The sequence below is a fragment of the Triturus cristatus genome, chromosome 9 (assembly GCF_964204655.1).
Source record: "Triturus cristatus chromosome 9, aTriCri1.1, whole genome shotgun sequence".
Classification (NCBI taxonomy): domain Eukaryota; kingdom Metazoa; phylum Chordata; class Amphibia; order Caudata; family Salamandridae; genus Triturus; species Triturus cristatus.
Genome location: NC_140592.1, coordinates 1179527888 through 1179533887, shown reverse-complemented (window position 1 = coordinate 1179533887; position 6000 = coordinate 1179527888). Strand labels below are relative to the sequence as shown.

The following is a 6000-nucleotide window of genomic DNA, read 5'->3' as shown; positions in this document are numbered from 1 at the left end:
TGTGCTGCAAAAAAGAATTAAAAAAAATAAATAATAAATATAAGAAAAATTTCCTTCTTCCTCATCTAAGATGTCCGCCACAAAACATTTGGTCCATTTTCTTCAGGCAGTTGGGCTTGCTTTCTCTTTGAGCAATCTCGGATCGTTCCTTCTTCCTCATCTAAGATGGCCGCCACAAAACATTTGGTCCATTTTCTTCAGGCAGTTGGGCTTGCTTTCTCTTTGAGCAATCTCGGATCGTTTTCCTCACTCAAAATGGCCGCAACCAAACATCCGGTCTATTTTCTTTAGTTAGTCTGGCTTGTTCTTCTCCTTTCACCACACACAAGATGGCCGCCAACCTTTCCCACAGCCTTCAGTCCTTTTTCAATTGCTCACTGACCTTCAGACGTCGTGAAGCATACAGAGACCACTTTGATCCTCAGTACCTGCTCAAACAGCTTTCCACAAGGCTCTTACAACCGCAATTTCCCACTTTTCACTGCTTGAACATGCTTCAAAACGCTGGATCCTCATCCAGCACGTCTCTGTAAGTTATCACCTTTTTTTTCTCTGAAATAATCCAAGCTCTTCCTTCTTTGTTGCTGTTGAGGCTGTCCCTTCCTCTGGGTTCTTTTCTCCGCCCACACGTCGCCAGTGTAATAAAGTAAATCCACACCAGATGAAGATATGTGGTAAGAGGTATTTATTACAGCCTCAACCAACAGCCAGCATATCAACTGTCATCATAGAACCCTCACATGACAGAACCTCAGAACAAGCTGGTTCCATGCCTAGTGTTCTGGCATGGAGCCATGTTACATCATTACAAAGACCATTACACAAGTGCTGATTGGATACTGAATGATAGGGCTGATCAAATTTTCATGCAAAGAGGGAATAAAGGCTTGGGAAATGCATAAACATCTGCATGACTCAACACAAACGCATGCCTACTAAAAGCATGCATAGTACCTTGACCTAGCATTATATGGAATACTATAGCGAAATCTTAACAGGTGCCAGAAATGGGCAAAATCTGGGATAGGAAATATTGCACAATTTTTCAGATATGTGAGACAACCATAAAAGTTCACATGTTGCACAATTTTCCCATGAAAGACCATGTGAATGAAGACAATTACACTATTGGGTTATAACTCAAGTACAAAGATGCAAAGATACCAGTCAAAAGCCTGGCGTTGTGCAATGCTAAGAAAACATGTTTAGCATCACACAAGTATGGCGTTGATTTGTTTTTTAAATGGCTGATCATGCCATCCACCCTTTATGTATTGGAAATTCATAAAAAATTCAATTCTGCACATTTTTGTCAGTTCTCTCTATACAATACTGAGGACATTCGAGTTTGGGTGGTATCTGACAGGCAAATGGCCATTGCATGCTTTTCCAATGCAGCGCTGGAGAAGGTGACCTTTCACATGGATCGTGCTAGCCGCTAGCTGCGCTTTTTGGCTGCTCTCTACTTTTAGAAAATCCCGTTTTGTATTTTGTTTGTTTGGGTGACTTTTACCCTGTTTTTAATAACACTGACCTTTCTGGCCTCTTACCTGCACCTTAGAACCCCCCTGGGGACCATCTACACCGCCTTTGGCGGGTCCGGGATCACGGGGTTTTGGGGACTTCGAATTTGAGCGCCATTTTGGATTGGGCTCGGGCTCTTTCGCGTAATCTCGCGAGAGGTCGCCCTTCTGAGCCTATTTGAGGCTGCGTGTAACTGCAGGTCAGCCTGGAGAAGGTGACCTTTCACATGGATCGTGCTAGCCGCTAGCTGCGCTTTTTGGCTGCTCTCTACTTTTAGAAAATTCCGTTTTGTATTTTGTTTGTTTGGGTGATTTTTACCCTGTTTTTAATAACACTGACCTTTCTGGCCTCTTACCTGCACCTTAGAACCCCCCTGGGGACCATCTACACCGCCTTTGGCGGGTCCGGGATCACGGGGTTTTGGGGACTTCGAATTTGAGCGCCATCTTGGATTGGGCTCGGGCTCTTTCGCGTAATCTCGCGAGAGGTCGCCCTTCTGAGCCTATTTGAGGCTGCGTGTAACTGCAGGTCAGCCTGGAGAAGGTGACCTTTCACATGGATCGTGCTAGCCGCTAGCTGCGCTTTTTGGCTGCTCTCTACTTTTAGAAAATTCCGTTTTGTATTTTGTTTGTTTGGGTGATTTTTACCCTGTTTTTAATAACACTGACCTTTCTGGCCTCTTACCTGCACCTTAGAACCCCCCTGGGGACCATCTACACCGCCTTTGGCGGGTCCGGGATCACGGGGTTTTGGGGACTTCGAATTTGAGCGCCATCTTTGATTGGGCTCGGGCTCTTTCGCGTAATCTCGCGAGAGGTCGCCCTTCTGAGCCTATTTGAGGCTGCGTGTAACTGCAGGTCAGCCTGGAGAAGGTGACCTTTCACATGGATCGTGCTAGCCGCTAGCTGCGCTTTTTGGCTGCTCTCTACTTTTAGAAAATCCCGTTTTGTATTTTGTTTGTTTGGGTGACTTTTACCCTGTTTTTAATAACACTGACCTTTCTGGCCTCTTACCTGCACCTTAGAACCCCCCTGGGGACCATCTACACCGCCTTTGGCGGGTCCGGGATCACGGGGTTTTGGGGACTTCGAATTTGAGCGCCATCTTGGATTGGGCTCGGGCTCTTTCGCGTAATCTCGCGAGAGGTCGCCCTTCTGAGCCTATTTGAGCTTTTCTTTGGTCGCGCAGCGGTGACGCGCAGCGGGGCGCCTTCATCGCGCCTGAGTCCAGCCAGAGTCCTGCCCGTCTGCGCTCGTCCGCGCGGAGGACGTGCTGGACGTCTGGCCCCGGGACTCTGGCAAAATGCCCTCCCCCTCTTACAGCTACTCTGTTCGCCAAATGCTGGCCCTTAAACCTCGCATTAAATGCTGCTCACATTCTTACGAACCAGATGACTTTCGCCTCCCATTTCGATGTGGATGTCTTTCGACGTCGAGGCCCCGTAACTCCGCCCCCATCCATCCTCTCGTGGAACTCCCTGTTATATCTAGCCCTAACTCAGTAGGAATAGAGGGCATCTTGGTGAATGCCCGTTCCCTTGTCAAGAACAAGGTTATGTTCAAGGAGATGGTTTTGGATAAAACACCCACCCTAGTGTTTGTGACCGAAACATGGGCCAAGGACTCATCTGACCCAGACCTCATCGAAGCGGTCCCGGAAGGGTACTGCCTGGCCAGACTCGATAGACAGGGACGAGTGGGAGGGGGGATAGCGATCCTTTATAAAGATCACCTACATTGTCACATCGTCCCCATACTCGATTTCCCTGAGAGCTTTCAAGCACTTTATTTTTCAATAAAGGAAGCGCAACGCCCCTTTTTCAATGGTATTTTAGTGTATCGACCCCCAGGTTCGAGGACCCACTTTACGCACAATTTCCTTCAGTCCCTAGAACCCTATTTTGGTCGAGACAACTTTTCTATCATGGGTGATTTTAATTACCATCTAGAACGGCTTGATCTTTTTGATACCTCCTGTCTCACTGAGGCCCTTGAATCTTGTGGGCTCACGCAACGTGTCTCCGGAGCCACACATCGGGCAGGACACACTTTGGATGGTATCTTTTCCAATGACCCTCGCCTGACTACTAAGGACCCGATTCATCTATCTTGGTCCGATCACCTGGCGGTCCCTTTTCTTCTGCAATATCACAGGATGGACTCCGGTAAAAAAGGGAACCACCTAATGGAAACTGCAAGAAACTTTAGGAATATTAACAGCGATTCTCTTAAGCCCTGGGCCGCTAGTCTTACCATCACTGACCTAGATAATGTACAGACTGCAGTCGCTCGTTTCGAAAAGGTCACCACTGAGGCCTTGAATAAATTGGCCCCAGTACAATCTCGGCGCCGAGCCAGAAAGAGTCCATCTGCCCCCTGGTTCTCTGACTCCCTCAGGCTCCTTAGGCAGGAGGTGAGGAGAAAGGAGAGGCTTTGGCATACTAGTTGGGACCTTAAGAACAAGGAAGCCCATAAACTCCTTGTCAAAAAATACAAGGTTGCAATCTTGCAAGCTAAACAAGATTACTTTGTTACTGTTACCACCTCGCTCTCCTCCTCGAAGGAGCTCTTTAAAATTGTTGATTCCTTGGTCAAACTGCAAGCCCCTGATCCTGTTATTCCTTCGCAGGATCTATGCGACAAGATTGCCTCCTTCTTTCATACTAAAATCCAAGATATTCATCTGGCCCTCGAGACACAAAGAGCTGGTCTTAGTGCATTCACATCTGGGGTAGAGATGAGTCTGACCATCACAGAAATCTCCCCCCCTAGCACCCTGGACTCTTTTCCCCTGTTGGTCCTACAAGATCTTGAACTATTGCTAACTAAGACCAAGTCTGGTTCCCCTCTGGATACCTGCCCACTGAAAGTCATCAAGCAGTGTAGGGATACCCTCTTACCTCCACTGCTAGAGGTAATGAATCTAGCCATTAGAGATGGTATCTTCCCTACAGAATGGAAGAAGGCGGTAGTAAAACCCTTGTTGAAAAAGGCCTCCTTGGACCCGGGTGTCTTAAAAAACTACCGGCCTATCTCTCTGCTCCCTGCCCCAGCGAAGATGCTTGAGACTCATCTTAACAGGCATCTTGCTGTTTTTGTGGAAGGCTCGGAATGCCTAGATCCCTCCCAGCATGGATTTAGGAGAGAATTCAGCACCGAATCAGCCCTCACCATCGTGCTCGATAAAATCCGCACGACAGTAGATGAGGGCCAGACCTCTCTCCTGGTCCTGCTGGATCTAACTGCGGCTTTCGATACCCTCTCCCCCTCAGTCCTTACATCTCGACTGAGGGAGGTGGGGGTGAAGAACGCAGCTCTGGATCTTTTGACCTCCTTCCTCACAGGGAGTGAACAAAGAGTCAAGCTGGGGGAGTTCCTATCTCCATCCCGATCTGTGCTATGTGGGGTCCCTCAAGGGTCAGCACTTAGCCCAACCCTTTTTAATATCTATGTGACCCCACTGGCCAAACTAATAAGATCTTTCGGGATGGAGGTAGTCTCTTATGCAGACGACACCCAAATCCTCGTCTCTCTTCCCCATTCAGATGAACTAATCGCCTCCAGGTTTAGATCTTGTATGGAGGCGGTTGGTCATTGGATGATTCAGAACTCTCTAAAACTGAATGGGGAGAAGACGGAGGTGATGGTGTTTGGGGGGAAAGAAAACATCTGGTCAGCCAATTGGTGGCCTGACTCACTAGGGACATGCCCTTCCCCTACAACATCTGCCAAGAACCTCGGTGTGCTGATAGATCCTGCCCTCGATCTAGGCAGTCAGGTGAGCAGAACTGTTTCCACCTGCTGGGGTCTGATTCATACCATACGAAGGATCAGGAGCTATCTCTCCCTGCAGGCAAGAAAACAAATTGCAGTTGCACTCATCGGATCGCGCTTGGACTACTGTAATGCACTGTATGCTGGGCTTAACAAAGGCCAGCTGCAGCGCCTACAGGTAGTCCAAAATGCCATAGCCAGATTTGTTCTGGACACCCCCAGACGCTCCTCGGCCACTGCAGCCAGGAAAACGCTGCATTGGCTGCCGGTAGAACACCGAATCCGGTTCAAGGTTTTATGCATGACCTACAGAGCCATTGCTAAAAATAGTGACACAGGAATTGGGTCCATCATTTCCCACTATACTCCTGGTAGGAACTTGCGCTCCTCTGGGAAATTGCGTCTGACTGCTCCCCGTGTGCGAAAAGCTAAATGGGGTGGCAGAGCCTTTTCCACTCTTGCCCCCAAGTGGTGGAATGACCTCCCTCTGGACCTTAGATCTCTCCCGTCCCTACAGCACTTTCGCTCTGCTCTAAAAACTCTTCTCTTTCGGCAAGCCTACATGTAGGGTTTCCTGTCTCCTTCTTTCGATCATTTTCTGATCTTTTGTTAGGCGCCTTGATACCTGAGGGTTATTGTTTTTGCGCATTACAAATTGCCTTTCATTCATTCATTCATTCAGCGGCGGCCTGTGCAGGTAAGC

At 48.3% G+C, this 6000-nt stretch overlaps 1 long non-coding RNA gene across 1 annotated transcript in view; it reads left to right on the top strand.

Moving 5' to 3' along the window:
• The first annotated feature begins 372 nt into the window (after positions 1 to 372).
• Positions 373 to 6000, top strand: part of LOC146799582 (uncharacterized) — a 42120-nt gene continuing 36492 nt past the window's right edge. The window contains exon 1 of the long non-coding RNA XR_014969284.1: positions 373 to 529. This is a non-coding gene — a long non-coding RNA (uncharacterized LOC146799582). The remainder of the gene's footprint in view (positions 530 to 6000) is intronic.